Here is a 27,374-nt window from a genome sequence, read left to right on the forward strand (position 1 = left end):
ACCACACCCCAGGAGATACCGACACACATTCCCCCAGGACAACTAACCACAGTACACCACACCCCAGGAGATACCGAGACACATCCCCCCAAGGACAACTAACCACAGTACACCACACCCCAGGAGATACCGACACACATTCCCCCAGGACAACTAACCACAGTACACCACACCCCAGGAGATACCGAGACACATCCCCCCCAGGACAACTAACCACAGCACACCACACCCTAGGAGATACCGACACACATCCCCCCAGGACAACAAACCACAGTATACCTCACAACAGGAGATAGCGAGACACATCCCCCCCAGGAAAACAAACCACAGTATACCTCACCCCAGGAGATACCGACACACATTCCCCCAGGACAACTAACCACAGTACACCTCACAACAGGAGATACCGAGACACATTCCCCCAGGACAACTAACCACAGTACACCTCACCCCAGGAGATACCGACACACATTCCCCCAGGACAACTAACCACAGTACACCTCACAACAGGAGATACCGAGACACATCCCCCCCAGGACAACTAACCACAGCACACCTCACCCCAGGAGATACCGACACACATCCCCCCAGGACAACAAACCACAGTACACCTCACCCTAGGAGATACCGGCACACATCCCCCCAGGACAACCAACCACAGTACACCTCACCCTAGGAGATACTGAGACACATCCCCCCAGGACAACAAACCACAGTACACCTCACCCCAGGAGATACCGACACACACACCCCCAGGACAACAAACCACAGTACACCTCACCCTAGGAGATACCGACACACATCCCCCCAGGACAACAAACCACAGTATACCTCACAACAGGAGATACCGAGACACATCCCCCCCAGGAAAACAAACCACAGTATACCTCACCCCAGGAGATACCGACACACATTCCCCAGGACAACTAACCACAGTACACCTCACAACAGGAGATGCGAGACACATTCCCCAGGACAACTAACCACAGTACACCTCACCCCAGGAGATACCGACACACATTCCCCAGGACAACTAACCACAGTACACCTCACAACAGGAGATAGCGAGACACATCCCCCCCAGGACAACTAACCACAGCACACCACACCCTAGGAGATACCGACACACATCCCCCCAGGACAACAAACCACAGTACACCTCACAACAGGAGATACCGAGACACATCCCCCCCAGGAAAACAAACCACAGTATACCTCACAACAGGAGATACCAAGACACATCCCCCCCAGTCAAACAAACCACAGTATACCTCACCCCAGGAGATACCGAGACACATTCCCCCCCAGGACAACTTATCACAGTACACCTCACCCAAGGAGATACCGAGACAGATCAACTCAGGACAACTAACCACAGCACACCTCACCCTAGGAGATACCGAGACACATTCCCCAGGACAACTAACCACAGCACACCTCACCCAAGGAGATACCGACACACATTCCCCCAGGACAACTAACCACAGTACACCTAACCCAAGGAGATACCGACACACATTCCCCCAGGACAACTAACCACAGTACACCTCACCCAAGGAGATAGCGACACACATTCCCCAAGGACACATTCCCCCAGGTCAACTGACCACAGTATACCTCACCCCAGGAGATACCAAGACACATCCCCCCAGGACACCGAGACACATTCCCCAGGTCAACTAACCACAGTACACCTCACCCCAGGACACCGAGACACATTCCCCCAGGTCAACTAACCACAGTACACCTCACCCCAGGAGATACCGAGACACATCCCCCCAGGACACCGAGACACATCCCCCAGGACACATTCCCCCAGGTCAACTAACCACAGTACACCTCACCCAAGGAGATACCAAGACACATCCCCCCAGGTCAACTAACCACGGTTCACCTCACCCCAGGAGATACCGAGACACATCCCCAGGACACATCCCCAGGACAACTAACCACAGTACACCTCAGCAGAGGGGATGCCGAGACAACCCCCCACCCCACCCCCAGGACAACTAACCATAGTACACCTCACCCCAGGAGATACCAACACACATTCCCCCAGGACAACTAACCACAGTACACCTCACCTCAGGAGATACCAACACACATCCCCCCCCAGGACAACTAACCACAGTACACTACACCCAAGGAGACAACACACTTCTACCCAGACATCACACCCCGTCCCCCAGTACACTAACACACAACCTTACATCTGACCACATCATGTTATATATATATGTTAATATATCCTCACTTCAACGCCAGTAATATTGTAACCCAATCCCATCAGACGTGTGAGGGAATTAGAACTTGATCTTTCCTCTCTGTCCACTGCGCATTATGTTATTTTTAAGTACCACCATTTACTGGCGCCAGCACATGATGAGATTTTCCTTTCCCAACCTCTACAACACAGTAATATATTTGCCGCCCCCAAAATGTAGAATAAATCATTAGATATAATATCTTGAGTAGTTTCTCTGGCATAATAACACAGATTGCATTAATAAGACATTTTCACCTGACGAGAGGGCAAGAAAATAGTCAAGAAAAGTTGTGTTTACAATAAAGAAGTAGTTGACATCCATAACATTTTGTCTTATACTTGAGTACCACCTTCTATATGCCTCTCAAGAACCTGAACAGGTTGCATTATTCAGTGGTCATAATATGCAAATGAATATAACATAGTCAGCAATATGTATCTATATCTCATGGCAGTAGTCACCAGTTTATATCTATATCTCATGGCAGTACTCACCAGTCTATATCTATATATCATGGCAGTACTCACAATCTATATCTATATATCATGGCAGTACTCATCAGTCTATATCTATATATCATGGCAGTAGTCACCAGTTTATATCTATATATCATGGCAGTACTCACCAGTCTATATCTATATATCATGGCAGTACTCACCAGTATATATCTATATATCATGGCAGTACTCACCAGTCTATATCTATATATCATGGCAGTACTCATCAGTCTATATCTATATATCATGGCAGTACTCACCAGTCTATATCTATATATCATGGCAGTACTCATCAGTCTATATGTATATATCATGGCAGTACTCACCAGTTTATATCTATATATCATGGCAGTACTCACCATGGTCTATATCTATATATCATGGCAGTACTCACCAGTGTATATCTATATATCATGGCAGTACTCATCAGTCTATATGTATATATCATGGCAGTACTCACCATGGTCTATATCTATATATCATGGCAGTACTCACCAGTCTATATCTATATATCATGGCAGTACTCACCAGTCTATATGTATATATCATGGCAGTACTCACCAGTCTATATCTAAACTTATGGCAGTACTCACAATCTATATCTATATATCATGGCAGTACTCACCAGTCTACATCTATATATCATGGCAGTACTCACCAGTCTGTATCTATATATTATGTCAGTACTCATCGGTCTATATCTATATATCATGGCAGTACTCACCAGTCTATATCTATAAATATCATGGCACTACTCACCAGTCTATATCTCACGGCAGCACTCACCAGTCTATATCTATATATCATGGCAGTACTCTCCAGTCTATATCTATATCTCATGGCAGTACTCACAATCTATATCTATATATATCATGGCACTACTCATCAGTCTATATATCTTATGGCAGCACTCACCAGTCTATATCTATATATCATGGCAGTACTCTCCAGTCTATATCTATATATCATGGCAGTACCCAACATGGTCTATATCTATATATCATGGCAGTACTCACCAGTCTATATCTATATCTCATGGCAGTACTCATCGGTCTATATCTATATATCATGGCAGTACTCACCAGTCTATATCTATATATCATGGCAGTACTCACCAGTCTATATCTATATATCATGGCAGTACTCACCAGGTTATATATCATGGCAGTACTCACCAATCTATATCTCATGGCAGTACTCACAATCTATATCTATATATCATAGCAGTATTCACCAGTTACATCTATATTTATACATCATTGCAGTACTCACCAGTCTATATCTATATCTCATGGCAGTACTCACAATCTATATCCATATATATCATGGCACTACTCACCAGTCTATATCTATATATCATGGCAGTACTCACAAGTCTACATCTCATGGCAGTATGCACAATCTATATTTATATATCATGACAGTACTCACAATCTATATCCATATATCATGGCAGTACTCACCAGTCTACATCTCATGGCAGTATGCACAATCTATATCTATATATCATGGCAGTACTCACAATCTATATCTATATATCATGGCAGTACTCACCAGTCTACATCTAAAGGCAGTACTCACCAATCTATATCTATATATCATGGCAGTACTCACCAGTCTATATCTATATCTCATGGCAGTACTCACCAGTGTATATCTATATATCATGGCAGTATGCACAATCTACATTTATATATCATGGCAGTACTCACCAGTCTATATCTCATGGCAGTACTCACAATCTATATCTATATATCATAGCAGTACTCACCAGTCTATATCTATATCTCATGGCAGTACGCACCAGTCTATATCTATATATCATAGCAGTACTCACCAATCTATATCTATATATCATAGCAGTACTCACCAGTCTATATCTATATATCATAGCAGTACTCACCAATCTATATCTATATATCATGGCAGTACTCACCAGTCTATATCTATATCTCATGGCAGTACTCACCAGTCTATATCTATATATCATGGCAGTACGCACAATCTATATCTATATATCATGGCAGTACTCACCAGTCTATATCTATATCTCATGGCAGTACTCACCAGTCTATATCTCATGGCAGTACTCACAATCTATATCTATATATCATGGCAGTACTCACCAGTCTATATCTATATATCATGGCAGTACTCACCAGTCTATATCTATATATCATGGCAGTACTCACAATCTATATCAATATGTTGCTATATCTTAGGACTGAAGTATTCTCAGTGTACATGTCATCATAACTTCCTGACTAAATGACAGCAAAACTGTTGCCTTCATGACTTTAATTTTACATCACAACAGCAGATTAGCAGAACAATTTTACAAAGAAAGAATAACTGTCAGAAAGAAAGCAGCCAAACATCTAGGGAAATATCAGAGTTTTAACATGAAACATTAGTTCAAGTCTTCTCAATAATGATGGTAAACACCTTCGCTGTTGGGTATCACTGATATCACACAGGCTATATCAAGCTACACTGATATCACACAGGTAGTGTACAGGTGGGGCTGAGGACTTACCAGACAGAGTATGATACCAAACCTGGCTCCAATATATTCACCTTGCGCCATGCTGTGTGTATGTGTCCTTCACAATACTTCATGTACAGGAAATATACAGTTTTATAGCTCTCCTTGTCACTCTTGTACATTGAGAGCACGCCCTACATATCTGGGTACACACGCCTGCACAGAATGCGTAATTATACAAGGACATAATTAATCATATTGCTGGTGAAATCAAAATAAGGGATTATATCTTTAATTATGGTCAGCATCACAGAAAAAAATCTTCACAAGGAAAAACTTTATGGAATTATAACTTATGCAACTTGCAGTTGGATTAAACGGGTTCTAAATTCTGCCATTAAACTGATCTTGCATAACACAGTTGGCACGTTTCTTTATTGAGATTCAAGGTCAGAGCACAGCAGAACCTGTCAGGCTGTGGGATCTTCGTTTTTAATGACCAAGTTCATGTGTTTCATGGAAGCATCAGCCCTATGTGGTCATCCGTAACTTTCCGTCGGTTCATGGGGGCAGCAATACATGGTACAGTTGTCTGACCATCTCTACTACCCAGACCTCCCCCCACCCAATACTATGATAAATTGACAGTCAGAACTGTCAAAATGGATCTATAGATATTGACTTCATTGAAACAAAGAATATCTGAGCAAAACCATGTACAACATCAACATCTTCAGCAACATCATCCATCATCGATGTTGCAGTTATGTTTATGCTGTATAACAAACCAAACACAGATCTCTTTCATTGTAGAAATATCAGAACGACAATAACACAAGCCCAAAATATCCCTCTTCAGTGAGGTATCCACTGTATATATCGAACTCTACACATGGAGACAACCATCAACAATAATGAACATTTCTTTAAGTAGATCAGCCTCAGTCACTGAGATTGAATGAGAGCAGATTAAATATAGGCTACAGTTTAAGAATGATTACTTAGCAAAGTGAATTGATTTAAACAAGTTTTATGTAGTAGAACCAAGAGCAGTTTGAGCTTTATTCAACAACAGAACAGACAATACTGTAGATGAAGATAACGTTTTCAAAGTACTAGTACTAGATTCAAATTAAACACAAAACATTTTTTGTTCTCATTTTACAATGAACTATGGTTATGAGCTCTAAGGAACCACTAAAATTAGATCATTACATGCTGGACTACAACAAACAGCAAGTGGTCTGGATCCTTTGTATTGGAAGCCTGGGATATGCAGCTATTGCATATTAGCTGGAATATCACTGAGTGCAGTGTTAAATAACCAACCAACTATTGCATTACCATACATAACATATCATATTGCCACCACTGCATGCATTGTGATGTAACCTGCAGAAAAGGCACTGTCTGTGATGTCACTGCGATGTCATCAATTCATGACACCTACGCAATGGCAATGTGATGTCATAGATTCATGACACCTTTAACAATGGCACTGTGATGTCATAGATTCATGACACCTACAACAATGGCAGCATGATGTCATAGATTCATGACACTTACGCAATGGCACTGTGATGTCATAGATTCTTGACACCTTTAGCAATGGCACTGTGATGTCACAGATTCATGACACCTTTAGCAATGGCACTATGATGTCATAGATTCATGACACCTACAGCAATGGCAGCAGGATGTCATAGATTCATCACACCTGCAGCAATGACACTGTGATGTCACAGATTCATGACACCTGCAGCAATGACACTGTGATGTCACAGATTCATGACACCTGCAGCAATGACACTGTGATGTCACAGATTCATGACACTTGCAGCAATGACACTGTGATGTCACAGATTCATGACACCTGCAGAAATGACACTGTGAAAGTCACAAGACTAAGACTAATGACACTCTCCTGTCATGACACTCATGGCACCTACAACAGATCCATTGTTTTCATCCCATGAAGGTAATCTCATTGCCAGAAGATCCAACCCTGCAGCTGACTTCACACAGAGATCTACTCTCTCTAACCTCCCTAAGTCAATGTTCAAGTATGAGAGTTACTTCAGAGCGCTAAGATAGGCTTCTGGCACCAGGCTCTATGCCCCGTATTGTGGCCAGTCTACAAGGAAAGAGCACAAGGAATGCCCCTTCTAGATGAAGGATTTGGCTGACAGCAGTGTCACTGGCAGCAATGGTTAGGATTCTTCAGGTATACGCAAAGTTGTCAAAATGATGCCAAATAAATGATAGATTGCACCTTCTGAATAGAGAACCTTTCTCATCTCTAAGTTCCATGCAAATTTTTGCAGTAACTATGACCTCAAATCTATTTTCCATCTCTGAAGCTCCATTCTTAAACTATTCGTCTATCATAAACTGCCTCAAGACTAGGAGCTGAAGACAAGAACAGAAGGGTGTTTGTGGTAACCGTTTTTCCTCCCTGTGTCTAGACAGGGCAGCACGTCTATTGCCAACAACAACAACAACATCGCCAATGAGATAGCATGCTATAGACAACATGCTGTTTCAATAAACTGTTCCTTTGTTGTGTCCTGTCTGTGTGAAGGCTTTAAATGATTTTTTACATTGGTCCACTCAAAGTTAAATGAAACTTGCCAAACACATCATTTCAAAATGGTTGATAAGAATACAAGGAGCTATTTGGACTATTTCAGGGTTTAACAAGTGTTGAAATTGTTTTTAAAGATGTAACCAAGCTGGAGAAATGATAGCCTAATAAATTTTTGTCTGGCTACAAAGTGGCCAGTTCATATATGCTTTACAACTGGACTGAACAACACAGAGAAATATCTACACATATGCCACTTTCACCCACAACATTTCTTAAGTAAAAAATCGAAAGCTGACTTACCCTCTTGGCATCAACGGCCATGCTTTTGGTTTCTAGTTCCTCACTAGGGTACAGGGTATTCACTGCCATGTACGTATTGACACTTAATACAGTATTCGTGATTTTGAGGTATTTAGCAATTAATTGTCCTCATTTAGAGACAATCTGACTGTACCTGTAATTGTCCATGACCTATTTCAACCCTAGATAGATTTACACTCAGTGTAACAGCATGGACACAGTTCAGTCGGTTAGCTGCCGGGCTAACAATTCCATGGTCGCAAGTTCGGATCCAACATATTCTCAGAAAACTTGTTGATTGTCTCTGTGTCATGTGACCTACAGCAGGGATCATCCTCTGAAGAAGTGGCGCTGCATTGCAAAGGTTCTCCTTCAACTAAAATATTGGTACTGTTCAAGTGATGTCAAAGACATCCCCTCCTTGTTCACTCACTCGGGGCCGTGGGGTAGCCTAATGGTTAAAGCGTCCACTCGTCACGCAGAAGACCCGGGTTTAATTCCAGACTTGTGCAAAATGTTTGAGGCACATTTCTGGTGTCCCCCACCGTGATATTGCTTGAATATTGCTAAAAGCACCGTAAAACCATATTCACTCACTCACTGTTAAGTGTTTGCCAAGTTTCCGCATGAACAACCTACTTCACGATGTTCAAACAACATATCTTCAAAACATGGCATAACTAGGTGGGAAACATCTAACAAATCACCTGACAAAACTAAAATAACCAATAATTTACATTTTAAATATTAATCAAATGGTGTGACAAGTACATCCATAATTAGTAGTAGGAACATGTACTGTTTCCAAAGGCCACATTTACGTTACTTGATTACAAGATGAGAGGCCTCTGTGGCATGATCTTCCAAATTAGTTGTCTTGAATTAAATGGAGAATATTTAAGCAACATAGCTGTATTTATTACCTGACTCAAATCAAAGGGAATGTAATGGGCGAACCATCATTTCAAGTTCCAGTAACCTGACTGTCAGCGGATCATTTGCCTTCAGATGCTAATATCTCATCAACTAATTGGATACCAAAGATGAAATGTCACTGATTTTAGAATTTCTTTCTTTTATGAAACCTTAATTAGCAGAGCAGTTATTTTCGCCCCACATATCCGTATCATGTCATTTTGAGGTGAGGGACGTAATTAAGCAGTTAAATATAGTAATGTGTTCCAAATTAGAAAAATAATTACCAAAAACATAGAAGTGGGAAAAACAATGTGGCAGTATTAGTGAACAAGCAATCAGTATGTTGAGGCTTCAGGTAGGATTGTCTGACAGGTGACATATATCAATTCATTCTGCTTGTAATGGTGAAATATTGTATTTTTCCAAAAAGCTAAAATGAATGTTTTATGCTGGACTAAAATTCTGTCTGCATCAAAGATGAGTTTAAATTGAAGGACATAATATAGAGATCAGAAGAAAAATTCACATTAAATCAAACTTTTGTCTTTTGGTGTCAAGTTACATCTTCACAATTGGCCTTCCCATGAACTGATTCAGCTGACACTGTATCCCAATTGCATATTTATCTACACTATGTCATGAATTAGCAGTTAGCTGGTAGCCTAGTGGTTCAAAAGCATTAGCCTAGTTTTGTTTTCATTGACTATCATATCTTCTTTCAACCGAAGACCAGGGTTCGAATCCCCACATGGGTACAATGTGTGAAGCCCATTTCTGGTGTCCCCCGCCGTGATGTTGCTGGAATATTGCTAAAAGCGGCGTAAAACCAAACTCAGTCAGTCAGTCAACCTCACATCCTTCTTTTCCATCGATTGGATAACAGGCTTTTTTCTCCAGCCTTCGGTCAAATAAAACATTAAAATAATATTAAGAAATTATTGAGAATTTTAGGAATATGTTTAATTGGATTTCTAGTATAAACAACCTTGACCAGCTATCAAGTGCTTGGTTTCATTCAAGAGAGACAACTCCTTTAATCCTTTTTCATTAGTTTGTGAAGAGTTATCCCCCTTTGTTTACTTGCTAGCAGACGACATTTTCAGTGATCCTCAGTATGGATGATTTAGAGAAGAGGAAGTTGATTTTAGAGTATTATAACAAGGACATCAGATCAGCTTAAGTGATTTCAAGTAGAACAGGCATCCCTTTGTCCACTGTTTATCGGGTTTTGAAAAATATTGCAAATGGATATGGCATTGAGCACCAGGGAGGCGCAGGAAGGCCAAGAAAATTGACTGTCAGTGACAGGAGGCGGCTTGGTATTCTTGTTTCTAAAAACAAACGAAGTTTAGAAAGCTTAAGGCTGGATATGATTGATAGAGGAACTGTGGCTGTCTGTAAGGAGACAATTAGAACTGAGCTGCATGCAATGGGTTGGCAGAAAAGTCGAGGAATTCCATCACCGATCATGAAACCTGAACAAAAGGAGCGAAGGTTGAACTGGTGCTTACAGCATAGAAATTTTAACTGGGACAATGTGATTTTTCAGATGAAAGTTCTGTGTGGCTGTTTCCTAATACACTGAAATTCTGGACCAAACAAACTGAAAAACCTTTGTATCAGCGCCCAAAGTACAGTCCGAAATTTAACGTGTGGGGTGGCATATCTGTGTTAGGGGCAACGCCCCTCTCTGTATTTGAAGGGAATATGAACAGTGAGCGGTACACAGATATTCTCGAGGGACATTTACTTCCATCTGCTCATGTGTTCTATGGAAATGTTTTGATTTTCCAGCAGGACAATGACCCAAAACATTGTTCAAAGCATTCACAGGCCTGGTTTCGGACCCAAAATATGACATTATTAGATAGGCCAAGCTATAGCCCTGACCTAAATCCAATAGAAAATGTTTGGGGACTTATGAAGGAAAGTGTCAATAACAAAAATCTGACAAATATTGCTGAAATGAAAGAAGAGGTGGTCCGATATTGGGACAGCATGGACCGTGACTTTCTAACTTCTTTGATCAGTAGTATGCCCCGCCGCATTGAAGCCTGCATTGCTGCCCATGGTGACTTGACAAAATACTAACTGTTCACCTGTCTTTGAATCTGGAGTTATTTTCTGCTAATATTCACATTTAATACGTAAGTAATGAGTGAAAAAAATTACAATCTTAAATTCTCAATAATTTCTGGTTGTACTGTATATACAAAACAGGGATAGAAATACTTCTTTTTCTAACTGTGCCTCAGGGCACCAGGCAAATATTTTAAACGTGCCTTTCAGAAATCAAGTGTGCCCACATGTAGCAAGGATGATGATCATTTGAAATGTAATGTCAGTAAACAACAAATGTAACCTGTTTTCGGTTATTACCGATATGTCTTGTTTAAGATGGCTTTCTTAAGCTTCATTTGTTCTGCTTTCCCAACACCTTTAATAGCTAAGAATTTTGTGACAGGTTTACTTGTTCAATATATCTAACATACACAATTTCCTCTTCAATAACCAATCTATCAGTACTCCCATCACTCTAAATGGAAAAACAACCAGATTTCTTGACATCATCCATCATAATTCCAGTGATTTCCATGGCGAAAAAGTCAATAAATGTTTTTGCTTGTTTGTCATTTGCGTAAGTGTTTTGTTTTGGGGATTACATGACTAAAGGTGAGGTATGCGTGCCATAAGAACACCAAGAACATTTTTTATCCGTGCCATTTCAGTATTTACCGTGCCATGGCACCCTAATATATGGGGTATTTCGAACCCTGCAAAATGTTCTATTTTGGCACTGAATTTATAGATCTGGAGGCCAAGTTATAACAGATAAGAAATAATGATTTCTCTGTAAAAATCAGTTGAGAGTGTTGTGTTTTAAAACATAACCGTATTCAGTGTATTTGACATTTTGATGTTGGAAGAAAGCCCAGCATGGTTTCAAATGTTTAAAACTTTGGTTAAAACCATGAACACAGGTATGATGATGAAAAACATTGAACCTTGAACCCCACACACTCTACACACAGAATAGTCTGTCTCACACTCTACACACAGAATAGTCTGTCTCACACTCTACACACAGAATAGTCTGTCTCACACTCTACACACAGAATAGTCTGTCTCACACTCTACATACAGAATAGTCTGTCTCACAGTCCCTGAACCACACTATTTTCCCTACTGCCTAACCCTCTCTGCAATGCTAAAGCCCTAAATGAAGAAAGCCTAGATTTCCCCAGGTTCAGGAATCTCCCAACTCACTGGTGCTCCTGTTCAGTTTAAATGGGTTTATTTGTTACTATCAAAGTTATATATATTCAGGGACTAAGCGATAGTCTACACACCGAACTGCAGCACCTCAGACGACCATGCTGCCTGTGCCCCTTAAGTTCATTTGGAACACCTACTAACAGTGTCCCTGTGATCAAAGAGGATGATCAAATGCATGTCCACACAAAGAACGAAACAAAGATGTCTCGTATAAAGAATACTGTCTTTGTTAGTTTTTAACATTTTTACAAAAATGGATATAGAACTGCTATTTTTTGCTGAACTGATTAATTTTTTAACCCCAAACTCCAAATCTATTTGAATAGTTGGACATCCATACTACCCTGAAAAAATAAATAAATACAGGGTAATAATTTGTATGCGAAGAATAAGCTAACAGTTTCATAAAAATATTCCCACAAAATATTATTGATCATTGACGCTTGTTTAGAACATAAAAATAAGGTTGGACCGAACCATCAAAAGACTGGAGACAGAAGAGCCTACTTTGAAACCATCTGTTCAAGTGTAAAGTATTTTAACAAATACCATTGTTTTAACTCAATTTCAGACAAAAAAAAGTTTAAACGCTAAAAAATTCAAATCACTTCACACAAGTATTTCCTTTTGATAGAGAATTGAACGATGTTAATTTCCCTTTTCCAACAAATTGCCAGTGATTGACTTTGGGCAGACGTCAAGGAATTTGAATTGCTAGCGCCATCTGTCACAACATAACGGCTGTAACAACCAAGGGGGAATAAAAAACTCACAATGGAGTTCTGACAATGGGGACAAACCACAAAGTGATGATGGCCGTTTTAGGGGAAATCCTGACCAGTTAATGGCAGCTTGATGGGATAGAGTTTCAGCGTGAAGGACGCAATGTCAGGTTAGATGTTATACACAATGCCCAGCACTCGGTTGGACAAATCCTCATTATTCCGATTTGTTCACTTTTCTTCATTATCCCTGTAAACTGAACCATCTGCTGGTATTAGTTGGCTTCTGATTGGTGAGAAGGTGGACATTTCAGCTGTATTATTGTACATCAACATCAAGTCCCAGAAATAAAGTGATCTTATTACAAAATGACAGATAAATTGTAGTCAAACACCAACAAAAGCACTTCATAATATGTCAGTTTGGTATAAGCCTGTTTGTTATAAACGTAGGCCAACATAGAAGCAAAGTCAAACCTTTAGTTTCAACTCTTGAATGAGTGAGTGAGTGAGTGAGTGAGTTTAGTTTTACACTGCTTTTAACTGCTTTTAGTAATATTCTGTCAATATCATGGCGGGGGACACCAGAAATGGGCATCACACAGGTGGGGAACTGAACCCGGTGTATGAGCCATTTCTTCCCCGGTCTAAACTTTCCCCAGGGAGAATTTGTCCTAGACCAAACTTTCCCCGGGAAGGTTTGGTCCTAGGATATTCTTACCCCGGGAAAGTTTGGCCTAGGACAACCTTTCCCCAGGGAAGATTAAGCCTAGGGGAGAAAGTTTGGCCCTAGGCTAAAAGTTTCCCCGGAGAAAGTTGGTCCTAGGCCAAACTTTCCCTCGGGGGAAGGTTTAGCCAGGGGAAAGATTTGGCCTGTTACACTGGGTCTTAAGCGTGAGGAGCGGACGCTTTAACTACTAGGCTACCCCACCGCCCCTTTAACTCGAAAGCCCGATGCAATGTTGAATGTTTATTAAATGCATATTTTTTAACTATGACTTTCATGTAATGCTGACTGAGTCAACGAACTCCTATGGGTTCAAAGATCAGAGAAGTCCTAAAAAAATGCACGACTTTAATGCTCCCCAAAGAGACAAACTCATTAAAAATTATCCCTTCCCTCAAACATTTAAACACACTTGATTCCAGCTGGGCGTGGTATGATCAGTCCACAGGGCCAGGATGTGTTCCGTGTAATTGGGAGTTGTGGGGAAGATTTAAGATTCTTCTGGCAGAGACATGTAATGGTTCATGTGTTATCTTATTGCTGTGTAAAAATCTAAGGATAAACCCAGGACTGTCATGTCAGCCAGTTTTAATGTCTTTGATATGGGCGGCCTCATTTGGTTTCAGTTCAGTGCAAACCTTAAGCCTGAAAAAATCTTAAACATGACATGCTATTTCCTTTTAAGATTTAGGATTTCATGTATTTCATATGATTTATATCAGTACTAAATCAATCATTTTCGACATCTTCAATTAATCTTAGTCAATTACACATGTGGTTTCACCCTAGGCAAGTGAGTTTGTTCATGATGTGCCTGTCACCCAGTAGTAAATGGGTACCTGGTGGGATAAGTTATATAAATAGCCATTGTTATTATTGTACTCCTCCAAATACACGAGACCACACATACATGGATTTACCATTGCAAATGTAGGGAGATGTGTTGACGATCCAAAATGAGTGTTGGCTAGTAGTGATATTTAAAAATTGAATGCACAATTGAATAACCTCCATGTTATGTTGTTCAGTGGTGTGAACATTTTGCAACTATAAATCATAACTGACTTAAAAATCAGCAACATATATTATCTCAACTATAGCTCCGCCCTTATCAATGACTGTTGTACCTGACACTGGTGATGTTGCATGATCGTCCCAGGTCGTACTGTATGATAATACATTAACATTAGCATTGTGGTAACAACAGTATAATGGAACATAAGAATGTGCAGGTGTGATAGATTAACAGGATAATAGTGGAGGAAGGGATATATAGCTGGGTGTATAATTGAGGTATACGGGCCTAAGTATAACAGAGTATAACAGTGATATAACAAGATGTATAATGGAACATAAGACAGATGTAACATGTGTATAACAGGTGCATGATATAGGTATAACAGAAATATAACATAGAAAACATGGGAATAACTGGGTATAACAGAAATATAACATAGAAAACATGGGAATAACTGGGTACAACAGGTATAACATGGGCGTAACTGGGTATAACAGAAATATAACATATATAACATCGGTATAACTGAAGCACGTCTATAGAAGCACCTTGGACTGCAAGCCAACTGTGCTGTCATAAAGCTCACCAAACAATCTGAAATGCTAAAATTCCTGTCGCCACTGCCCACTGGTACAGTTTTGAAATTTCAAATCAATACAAAGAAAATATAAATGGAAGCAGCAAGGCACATAATTCCATTTACATTTAACGGCAATTAATTCACATATAAATATGTCTGTATTTTAGATATTCCGAAAAAAATATCTTTAAAAGTAATTAGCTTGAATGACGTTTATAACACTCATCAATTTCAAAATACATTCTTGGTCAAATTTAACAGAACTTAACCATGTAAAATAACTTGAGTATGTACTTTCACAAAGATGTGATAGAGTAACAGGATGTTAGAACCACATAAAATGAAGTAAAATGTGCAATAAACTTGCGTGATTTATCTACATTAGACACTTCCTGCTGTTTGTGTTTGATCCTGTGACATAACGCTGGTGACAGGAATACTGTGAGGAGCCATTAACACATAAACTGTAATCCTAACACTGGTTAACTGAGGCCCACAAAATGAAGGCATCTAGTGTTCAACTAAATAGCCGTTACTCAATACTGCCAAGTTATTATTAGGTGATGGGACAATACTCTTTTATGAAGAAGGTGGTGAGTGAGGAAGTCAATTATCCAGCTACAGAGGGTATTGTGTTGTCACTGAAATGCAGTGGTCATAATGTCACAGTGCCGGTAATCGGTGAGTGAGTGAATGTGGATTTATTCAACTTGCACCATGACTCCAGGAACACTAGGATGAGGACAAGAGCAGCCATAAATGATGTAATAAGATGATGAAACAGTACCATCCCACTGACCTCGACAAAGCCAGTGTCACCATTCTTCTAGTCTGTCTTCAAGAACCTATGAGGGTAGCCTAGCGTTTAGAGTGTTTGCTCATCATGCCGAAGACCCAGGTTCAATTCCCCACATGGGAACAATGTGTGAAGCCCATTTCTGGACTCCCCTGCTGTGATAATGCTGGAATATTGCTAAAAGCAGTGTAAAATCAAACTCACTCACTTACTAAAGAACCTATGGTTTATTATTTTTAAAACATTTACAACCTTCCATTCCCATACCTTTTCAGTTCCAGCAACACAAATTGTCACAGTAAATAATGTAACCACACGGTGCCAACATACAGAGGTTAATGAAGGTTAACTCATAGAAGTATTTTATTTTAAGCTAATAGATCACTTTACTTCAGGGTTATATGATATCCTCTACCCATACACAATTTGTGACAGTAAACAAGATAATAATTTAAAGAAAACATTATAGTTATCCCACTGGAGTCAACCAAGCCATGAATGTCAGTACTCCTCCAGTTTCTCGTGTTTAGGACAGTAACCCGATTCCGTTCCCCTCCCCTGTTCTTGCAGCCTTACTCTTTTCAGCTCTTCAATAGAGCAGCTTAAGGAAGGTTACTTTAAAAACTTATTTTCATTTTAAGCTTACATAATTTTACTTCAGGATTAAATGATAGTTTATCCTCTGCACCTACACAAACCTATAGTGCTAACCAGCTATTGCCTTTCATGCCAGACCTTCCCCAACTATTTCCTTCCGATATGAAAAGACCATCCCACAGACAAACATCCATTTAATTCATTCTGCTCTTTTGCCTGCTAAATCTGCCTCCCTATTTCTGTTATATTCCCACATCCACTCCCCAGTCTACGCTCCCTTCTTACAATACCTCCAAGCCCCCACCACCTCCGCTCCCTTCTTGTTTTCTCAACTTCAACTCTTGCCCTTGTCTTCACAGGTCAGCTTATTTATCTTTCAAACAATTTTCAAACTTTTCTTCAATTTGCATCCAATTTCACTTTCAGGATAATCTTTTGATCGTTGGACCTGCTTTCATCCAAAACAAAATTGTCGTCTGCTATCTCAATGAAAATTTTATCTTCTGCTAGCACTTTCACATCTGCTGTTTTGCCGTCTGCTCTGGATGCAGATGTCTCCTTGCATGTCTTCAGAGCAGATTCCTGCACATGCTTACACTTTATGTGGTGATTTACAGACAAGAGTTCGCCCTCAGAAGATACTGGGAGACATAAATCATGCTCACAGAACCATATAATAATACAGCATCTTTCAGAATATTACTACACTCTGTTGCAATGAGTAGATCTACTTACCTTATTAGTCTAAAGTAAAGATTTAGAACCCAAATGTGTCTTAAAGAAAAATAAATTGAATGAAGTCTAGTACAGCAATATGGTATTTATAAATTATCTAACATCAAGAATGTCACTCCATTAAACACAGTATAATATCATATTTACACATTTGCAAAAAGACCTATCTAAAAGCTGACAATGATAAAGTCTGACAAAGGTACTCTTTGTAGGACATTGCTGTTTACCATACAAGTCTTTTGGAAATTGTTGAAATTATTCACTATTTATGTTACCATGCATCTTTTTCTCAGTACTGATTTTTAATAGTGTTTTGTTTCTGACTCTTGTCATTCTGTAACTGGATTGTTAATAATTCCATAAATTTCATCTCATCTCATCAACCTTTAATGATCATTGATCACAAAATAATCTGTGAATCATGCTCATGCCTTAATGTCCTCATCTGGACTCCAGCCTTGTAAATATTTCAGATTGTGGTATTTGTGTGCCGGATCAGCAATTTCCTCCATCATATTGCTATGTAAAACAGCACACACTGCATGTCCATTTCTTGGTTGGAAGGAAATGGTAGCAGAAATAACTTATTTTCATGGTGCTTCTTCCTACACACCCACTACACTATATGTACATGTCCTAGCATGTGCTCGTGATGGTGGTGTGATAGGTGCCACCAGTTGGCCAAAGCAAGATACTCTCAAATGGTTTTATAACTAGAAAGTTTCTTTCTTTCTTGTTTAATGCTGCACTTAGCAGTTTTCCCAGTATGTGACAGTGGTCTGTAAATAATCCAGTCTGGACCAGACAATCCAGTGATTGACATCATGAGCATCATGAGGTTCTACTTGTTGGCAGAAAGCATCACCTAACTCCTCTCAGAAATGAAGTCACAATTGGTTCAGCACAAGTGTCTACATCGAGACTTGTGAAAGACCTAGGAGTTTGGATTGACGCAGGCCTTTCACTGCAGGAGCAAGTCAACAGAATATGCAAATCATGTTATTTTCATCTTAAAGCCATAGGAAACATCAGGAATTACATCACAGCGGAATGTGCCCACATCCTAGTCAGATGTCTAGTGCTATCCAGACTAGACTACTGCAATGGACTGTTGATCGGCCTCAGCAAACACAATATCTCAAGACTACAGAAAGTACAGAATACAGCTGCAAGAATTATTTCTCTGAAGACTAAATCTGATCACATCTCTCCTGTTCTCAAATCCTTACACTGGTTGCCTATTCAACAGAGAATCAACTTCAAACTTCTCTGCATCACTTTCAGCTGTCTCCACAATCAAGCTCCAGAATATCTCACCGAACTCATCAAAGAATACATTCCATCAAGATCACTTCGGTCCCAGAATCAGCACCTACTACAAGTTCCCAAATTCCACCTTGTTTCGTATGGGAAAAGGGCTTTCTCCTATGTCGCACCAACTCTTTGGAACTCTTTACCTTTAGAAATCAAACTATGTGAATCTCTCTCAACCTTCAAGTCAAAAGTTAAAACTCACCTGTTTCAAAGTGCCTATGTCTGACTCTTTTACTCAATTCTTTTTCAAGCATTGAGCATTCATAAGTGTGTGGACATTTGCGCTTTATAAGTGACATTATTATTATTATTAATCTATGCATCTGGGATACGATGACGTGTCAACCAAGTCAGCGAGCCTGACCACCCGATCTCGTTAGTCGCCTCTTATGACAAACCTGGGTTGCTGAGGACCAATTCTAACCCGTATCTCCATGGTTCGATAGTGATTCATAAACACATGCTCATGATATACTCAGGATCATAAAAAGAACTTGGCTTCTTACACAGGTTTCCATGGTTATGGAAAAGGTTTTATTGCTTGTATTTGCTCTGAAGTAGTTTCAGTATGGTGCTGCTTATTCCAACACTAACCCTGATGCTGTAAAACTGCCAATTACTATCATAAATATGGGAAATATGGTCAAATCAATATTCATTTCCTGTTTTGTAGATAAGTCAATTTTCCAAAACCCAGAACACCCATGTACGGTATTCATGGGGGTTAATTTGCTCAAATAGCTCTTAAAATTATATAATTTCTTTCATAAAATTCAAACAAAAACTTGTTAATGAGGCATTCCTAAAGACAGACATAATAAATAGACAGAAAAAATATTAATTCACATTAACAATGGTAACAAAACCATATAAATTGGTCTAGTTGAATTCAATAAAATTTCAATTTTTAAAATACCTTCATGAAAAACATTCTCATCAGAGAGACTTTATTTTGAAAGAAGAAATAAAAGTGTTCCTATTTGCTCACTACAACAAAGCACCTACATGAATAATGGAATACAACACAGTGATAAACATGTTATTCCATTGTAAGTATAGTAATAAGATAAATGAGTGGAAACAGAGGCAGAGCCATAAATAATATAAAATAGATTTGATCATTAAATCAAGGTGCCCTCAGCAATGCAGCCATCAATCCTGAACACAGGTAATTATACTGCAGTGAGCATCCAATCTCAAGATTTAAATTTGGCTATTCATAGCAATTACCATACTGGCTGGATTATTTAAACAATGCGTTAAAATAACTCTTTCCCATGCTGATTGCCTTGAAGCATATTTATGAGTTATATTTAATATCCAGTCAAGTTTGTGTAAAGATATAATTAGAAATATCCAGCTGCCACATGTTTCTAAAAACACTTCCTTCCTGTACATAAATAGTTGGTTCTTTATATACCCGCTGTTTATTCCGACAATACATTGTTTGAAGGGATTAGGTGTCCTTCTGTGCATCTCATCATAATGTCTCGTATTTCATCATAAAACTGCCCACTGACAACAAAAGACTGGCCGCCATTAGTGCTAGTGTTGAATTCCTTTGATAGTTCACTTCAGTTGAAGCCTGGAGGACTGAGCCCCGAGGACATTCAACGGCAACTTGCCAGTCCGTCTTTGAATCTCCACACGTCATCAAGAACTCTGCCTGGAGCCCCATGAGACAGTTCCATCACCACGCAGAATCTGGGGATGATGTTCAAGTGATTCTGTCGTGGGAAGAAACATGCTCATAACCCTCAGTGTCCAAGGCTTCCTATCTTCAGTCAGATTCATGACTATTTGAACTTGAAGTGAGTGAGTGAGTGAGTGAGTGAGTGAGTGAGTGAGTGAGATACAATTAACCTGCATTTTCCTAACATGTGTAACTACAGAATAATATTTGGATTACTAGAAAATGCACAATAATATTAAACATGATATCCATTGTGCTGTTGTCATGACAACATTTTTCTGAATCGAATTCTTTGACCATGTTCTAGAAAAACTAGTATGCCAAGAAAACAGGTCCCTCATCCCAACATCTGTTGGATGACATCTGTATGGTTTTTTTGAAAATGTGTAACCATAGCAACAGATATTAAAACTGTGTTGCTACAGCAACAGCAACAGAGACTGATGCTATGTTACCACAGCAACTCCTAGATAGGTCACTTATAACATAATGGAAAATGTGACATCAGTTCAACCCTCCAACCAAAATCAAAGTCTACAAGTAACCAACATACATAATGGTCCTGCTCTTAATATAAACACAGCACATTATCAGTTCAGAACACGCCTAAGTAATACAGCGATGTCCATCTACAAATAAATGAAACACTCTCCTTTCAACATGGCTAATTAACTAATTCCACCAAAACACCATTGCCCTTTCTTTGATCAGATTAACACTGGCCTCCATTTACCTATGGACTAGAGGCAAGTTTACTTTTCAAAGACTTTCTGCTCCCTGCTGCTGTCAGCTGGAAGTCTATTACAAACCTCTTACCCCCAGGGCCTCTGACCAGCATGCTGAGGGTGGGGTTTAGGGCTGGTATCAGGGAATATTTGGCTATTATATTATATCATCAAACAGTCAACAATTTAGCAGCCCTGGCTTAAATTATACAGTACTAAAGTGCAATGGCCCAAAATAAGAATTATCCTGTTAAGTAAATATTAGTGTTAGACTGGAGTATGGCTAATACTTAAATATTATTGTTAATATTACTTATAAATGCAGAATGTATCTGTGCATTTCGATATCTTTGTACCCACTGTGTTCATATTTGTAGTTTATAAAATATTGCCACTGTTCCTTCTAAATATTTTATCTAAATATCTTATGTTATCTTATCCAGCATATGGACAAAGGTTCCACAGGAAAGGCTTCATGTCAGTATTTAAATGTTTATACCTAAATAAATGACTGTGATAGCCGCTTATAGAGATCATGACTGAAGGGGGCACACAAATCTCACCACTTATACTAAAACAGGCATTCCAGAAATTCTCCCTCTTCTAAAAGGGAGTATTAACATAACAAAACATTATCCAACTTCAAGAATTCCTCGATTCATTTCATTCACAACAATTCCAGTGTCACAGCCCATCATGTGGTGGTGTTAACTGACACAAAAATATAAACAAAAGATGCAGGCAGTTCTTGAAGCACATCCTCAAGAGACTCATGAACTGTCCTGGGAGTGCAACAGTAGAAGCTGTGTCCGGAGGCAGACTGGGAGACTGGGCATCGGTCAATCATGAGGAGATTAGTATTATGCCCTAGAGCATCCCACATGTATAACCAGTCATGTCTAATGGCTGGTGACAGGGACAGAACGCTGGCATCCAATAACATGCCCACTTGACTTGATTTCCCTGGGATCCTGACTCGGATTACTATCACCAATGGTCTTAAATCTTCAGCAACTTGGAGGCTATTCCTTTATTTTATGTGAAACCAGAGAGACTAAATTCAACCCTTTCCATACAGAAAAAAACATTTTCACATCTAACTTGAAAACATAACCATGACCACCAAGCCTTGACCAATAGCTGCAATATTTTGTGCACATAGAAAAAGTATTGAATATGTCGAAATAATTGCTGTCAATAATTTCATACGAATGGAAAGTAAACTATACAAGTGTGCACAAGTATCATGATGATAAATGCCAAAGAAAAAAACAAAAATAAAAAGGGAATGTATATTTTGTCCAAGCTGGAAAATGTCAACATGCGGTGGAGACTTCCTGTTCCATGTGTGCATGCACAGAATCGAAGTTGCAGGCTTTTGTTTTTTTTTCCAGTTTTAGTGATTTAAAGTTGCGGTTTTTCCTGTTTCAGTAGCGAGGTAGTATGTTTATGTTGCTATTTCCACATTTAAAGTGGGCTTTTCTGCGTTTTTCTGCACAATGGGAAAGTTTTCTTTGGTAGGCCTGCTATAGCTGGGGCTGGTGTGGGATCTGTCCATTGTCTATGATGATCTCACCAGGGGAGTACTGAGATGCCAGCAGGTGCCCTGATGGCAAGGCTGGAGTAGAACCCCTACCCATGGAACAAACACAGCCCTAACCCCTATAGCTGGCGCTGGTGTGTGATCTGTCCATTGTCTATGATGATCTTACCAGGGGAGTATTGAGATCCCAGCAGGTGCCTTGGTGGGTGGAATTGATACCAGATTTGTGGAGTCAACTGCATGGATATCCCCTACTGAGGCCACAATAGTCAGATTGTTTCTACAAAAAGTAATATTACTATAAATCTGTTTTGAAATGACAGTGTTACAAAGTACCTCCTTTGTACTTGTGAGTTTTGTACATACAGTCGTTATATTTTGTAGGGCTGCAACGATTTGGTTCAGTTCATCAAAAATCAAATCCGATGCCTTAGTTTCGATTTTCGATAACCATTATCACTACTTCGAATCAATATTTGAATACCTATTCAAATTATTTCCATATAGCCAGAATCTAATTTTGACTCCAACTCGAGCAGTTTCGAGCCCGCAAATAAGGCGAAACGTGATTGGTTGATGCCGGGCTAATTATCCAAAGAGAATTTTTGTTAGTAGACATCGCTAAATTGACGATGGATTTCACGCTAAAGAAGCCGACTCTGAGAGTGAAATGAAATCTGATAATTTTACTTGTATGAAGAATAAAATGAATAATGATCGAACTGAGGGTCCAATGTCGAAAATCGAATCAAATCGAATTAAGGTCTGGGTGAATTGTTGCCACCTTAATATTTTGTAGTTTTTAGAATATTGTCACAGTCACTTCATGGAATATTATTAGATACATGTATCTCTTTAAATTTGTCATCAACTAAATTCATTATTATTTGAGAGTAAATAACATACTGTCAAAATAAAATGAATATCTTGAGCCACATTTGCAATCTGTATCCATTTCTGTGCCCCTAAGTTCAATTAACACCCCCCAAAAACAAAAAAAACAAAACAAAAACAAACAGAAAAAATACACATATAAAATAAATTTCTTTAGAATTAAATACCAAACATTTAAACAATGCACTTCAGACAAAATACCTTCCATTGTGAATAAAATATACATGTAGCTCTAATACTGGTTTCTTAAACTGACACTCACACCAAAACATTATACCCCTGAAAAACACTGTCTAATTCATGAATAAAAACATAGTCAAGAAAGAATAATATTATATAATGAATTTGGTAACAAGGTTACCAACATAAAGTACTTAGATAAAGATGTCCAATTCCAGTATATTTTCCGCAATAAAGATATGAGTCAATACTACCGGGTATATATTTTTGTATTTACAGTTTCAACCAATGATCATGATCAATCAACATATCCATCAATCATAATATTTTTTCAGGATTATATTTTGCATTTTCTTTGTCTTTATGGGTGCATATTTGACATGTTTGTGTAAATGTAAACTGCAGCTGTGTTTACACTGAATTTGTTCTTCAAAGGGAAGTATTGCAATAAATATTATCTTTTTACTAAAATAATGCTGCAGAAATGAGTAACACGAAATAGCTATTTGGAACCTATGGACAAACTGGAAATATCTGATATGGAACTGTTTCCGCCCTTGTATTCCTGACTGGCATGTCCGCAGACATTTATTCACTGTTTATGAGTTGTTGATGTACCAGCATGCTTGTCCTGGCTGACAATGCCCAGAATGTTGGCCTTCCCAGCTGCCCACACACAATCACACCATTCTAATATCCTCTTCCTGGAAGTATGACCCCTGACCTTTTACCCAAGGTCAATGTCAGATTAACCCTGATATCCTGTTACAAGTTTCAAGGGATCTAACATTTCATCTGGCAACTCGAGCATGTTGATGTAATTAGCTAATCGGCAATTATGTCAGTAATAATTACCTTTAGCCCATTTAACCTGCAGACGGCTGGTGTTCATTGAGGAGTCTGTTCTTGATAGAAATATATTGAAACTGGCAGCGGAACATGGTCATCAAAAGACAGAAGGTCAACTTATCTGATCTGTAGTGCAGGATATGGAGGTGGGGAGGGGCAAACAGAAGGGGAGGGGTGATGGGTTGGGAGGGACACAAGGTGGAGGCATTGAGAGAGACAGATGTGGAGAACAGGTAGTCTGTGTTCCAGATCTTTGAGAGAAATCAAACATATGAATCCAACTCAAATCTAGAATTAGTTGTAGGTCCAGAAAGCAGTGACGTGTAACATCTGTTCCCATGTATTTTAAGATGAACACTTGAGCTGCCTTTGCATGTCTTTGGAAAACACCTGCTATTACTATTTGATAGTTTTTCATAAACACATATTTATGATGTAGATGTTTGATAGGCATTTAGAAGTTGGTAGGGTAATACAACACACTTGCTATGGATGTGCAACTCCTTTATTATTTACACACGAAGTTTCTGGGCTAATACTTGCCCCTTCATCAGGTGAATGACAGAGAATAGTTACAGAGGTATAGTGTTGGGAATTGGTTAAAATCTCATAATTGATGATTGGTTCATTACAACCGATCAATCATCGAAAATAATTGGTTTGCGTCATTTATCAAATGTTCCTGTTATCTTTGTTAATGCACACACACACAAAAAAAGAAAAAAACATGTAGTAATTTGGGTCTTTTGCAAATTGCACAAAATCCATTTCGCATATTTAAAGGATGATTAGTATCTTAGGAACACAGATTTCCTGGATTCTTTAAGATAAATTCAATCATGACTTGGAACGAGCTTGTAGTGCTTATGAAATGTACATTTAATGACACAGACAAAACCAACCTTGTGTAAAATATTGTTGATGCAAACAACTGTTCCAAAATTGGTTGTGTTCGATTATGAGAAAACAAAATCGATTGCTTGGTCTATATATTTAGGAACTCTGTATGCACCAATCTTCGATTATTTCAATTAATCGGACCACCACCACAGAGGTATATATAGTATGTACAGTAAGCCACAGAGTTCACTCACTCTTTTTTCACAAAGGTATATATAGTATGTACATGAAGCCACAGAGTTGTTTTACAAAGGTATTACATGAAGCCACAGAGTTATAAGTGTTAACTCTATGACACCAGTGAACCAGAAATGGGCTTCACACATTGTACCCATGTACGGAATTAAACCTAAGTCTTCATTGTGATGAGCTAACACTTTAACCCCTAGGATACCCATTGCCCCTGTACAGATATAAACATAAGATGAATACAACAGACAGCTAACCCTAGTATGCAGATCAAGATACACAAGACTTTTGAACAAGTTCATCATCAAACTTACCAGAGTCAGCAGACAGTACCATACAATGTGGAGCAGAGAGTGAGGTGACCTTGAAACCTTCCTCTCAAGGTGATCATTCAATGCTGCCATCATGTTCACAGATCCTGGTATATTCCAAACCAAACTCGCTGTGACGTCCTCTGATCAGTGTTGACAGATCCCAGAATGCCCCAGTACTAACTCTCTGTTCAGAGATCCACTACAATCCACAAAATCTCTGTGACTGTCACTGATCAGTGTTCACAGATCAAAGTTTATTCCGATACAAACTCTCTCTGAATATATGTGATAACAGTGTTCACAGAATACTGAACAAACAGTTCACAGTTGTTCTTACCACTGTTCCTGGACAAAAGCACTGTCTGTGCAGCATGCATACCATCAAACGTTTCAAGTTAAGGGGTCAGCAACTATATCAGTGAAGTCAAACTAATGTTCTCGGTTACTCTACACACCCCTCAACAAAAACATCTGTTGTCTGTGAAGTGAATCAATGTCCTTCAAATCAGCAAAGTTCAAAGACATCAATTTTTTCCATTCACTTTCCATTGACTGCTATTGAGGTATAATTTGTTATTCAGTGGTTGCACTGTCACGGTGGTATAACTTGTTATCCAATGGTTGTACTATCACTGTGGTATAACTTGTTATCAAATGGTTGCACTATCACTGTGGTATACCTTGCTATTGAGCTGTTAAATGGCACTGTGGTATATGACTTGTTATTCAATTAATGCACTGTGAAGGTGGTATAACATGCTATCCAGTGGTTGCACTATCACTGTTGTATAACTTGTTATCCAGTGGTTGCACTATCACTGTTGTATAACTTGTTATCCAATGGTTGCACTAGCACTATCACTGTGGTATAACTTGTTATCCAGTGGTTGCACTATCACTGTGGTATAACTTGTTATCCAGTGGTTGCACTATCATTGTTGTATAACTTGTTATCCAGTGGTTGCACTATCACTGTTGTATAACTTGTTATCATTGTTGTATAACTTGGTTGCACTATCACTGTGGTATAACTTGTTATCCAATGGTTGCACTATCACTGTTGTATAACTTGTTATCCAGTGGTTGCACTATCATTATTGTATCACTTGTTATTCAATGAATGCACTGTGAAGGTTTTATAACGTGTTATTCAATGGTTGCACTATCACTGTTGTATAAATTGCTATACTGCTGTTCAATTTCATTGAGGTGTAACTTGTTATTCAACGATTGTACTATAACTGTGGTAAAACCTCTTATTCAATAGC

The 27,374-nt window shown here is 39.0% G+C and overlaps 2 protein-coding genes across 3 annotated transcripts in view; both read right to left on the reverse strand.

Moving 5' to 3' along the window:
• The window catches only part of LOC124279747, a 189,625-nt gene that overhangs the window by 87,632 nt on the left and 74,619 nt on the right, over positions 1-27,374 (reverse strand). Inside the window, exon 1 of one of the 2 annotated variants that reach the window (XM_046715614.1) lies at positions 5,301-5,357. The exons of the other annotated variant lie outside the window; for it this stretch is intronic. The gene's annotated coding sequence lies outside the window, so the exon portion shown is untranslated. Of the gene's footprint in view, positions 1-5,300; positions 5,358-27,374 lie in introns of those variants that run through there. 2 annotated transcript variants of the gene reach the window in all.
• The window catches only part of LOC124279777 (protein eva-1-like), a 70,387-nt gene that overhangs the window by 23,742 nt on the left and 19,271 nt on the right, over positions 1-27,374 (reverse strand). The gene's annotated exons all lie outside the window — the stretch shown is intronic.

Source organism: Haliotis rubra, unplaced genomic scaffold (genome assembly GCF_003918875.1).
Source record: "Haliotis rubra isolate DU_JTF1 unplaced genomic scaffold, ASM391887v1 Scf256, whole genome shotgun sequence".
NCBI classification, from domain to species: Eukaryota; Metazoa; Mollusca; class Gastropoda; order Lepetellida; family Haliotidae; genus Haliotis; species Haliotis rubra.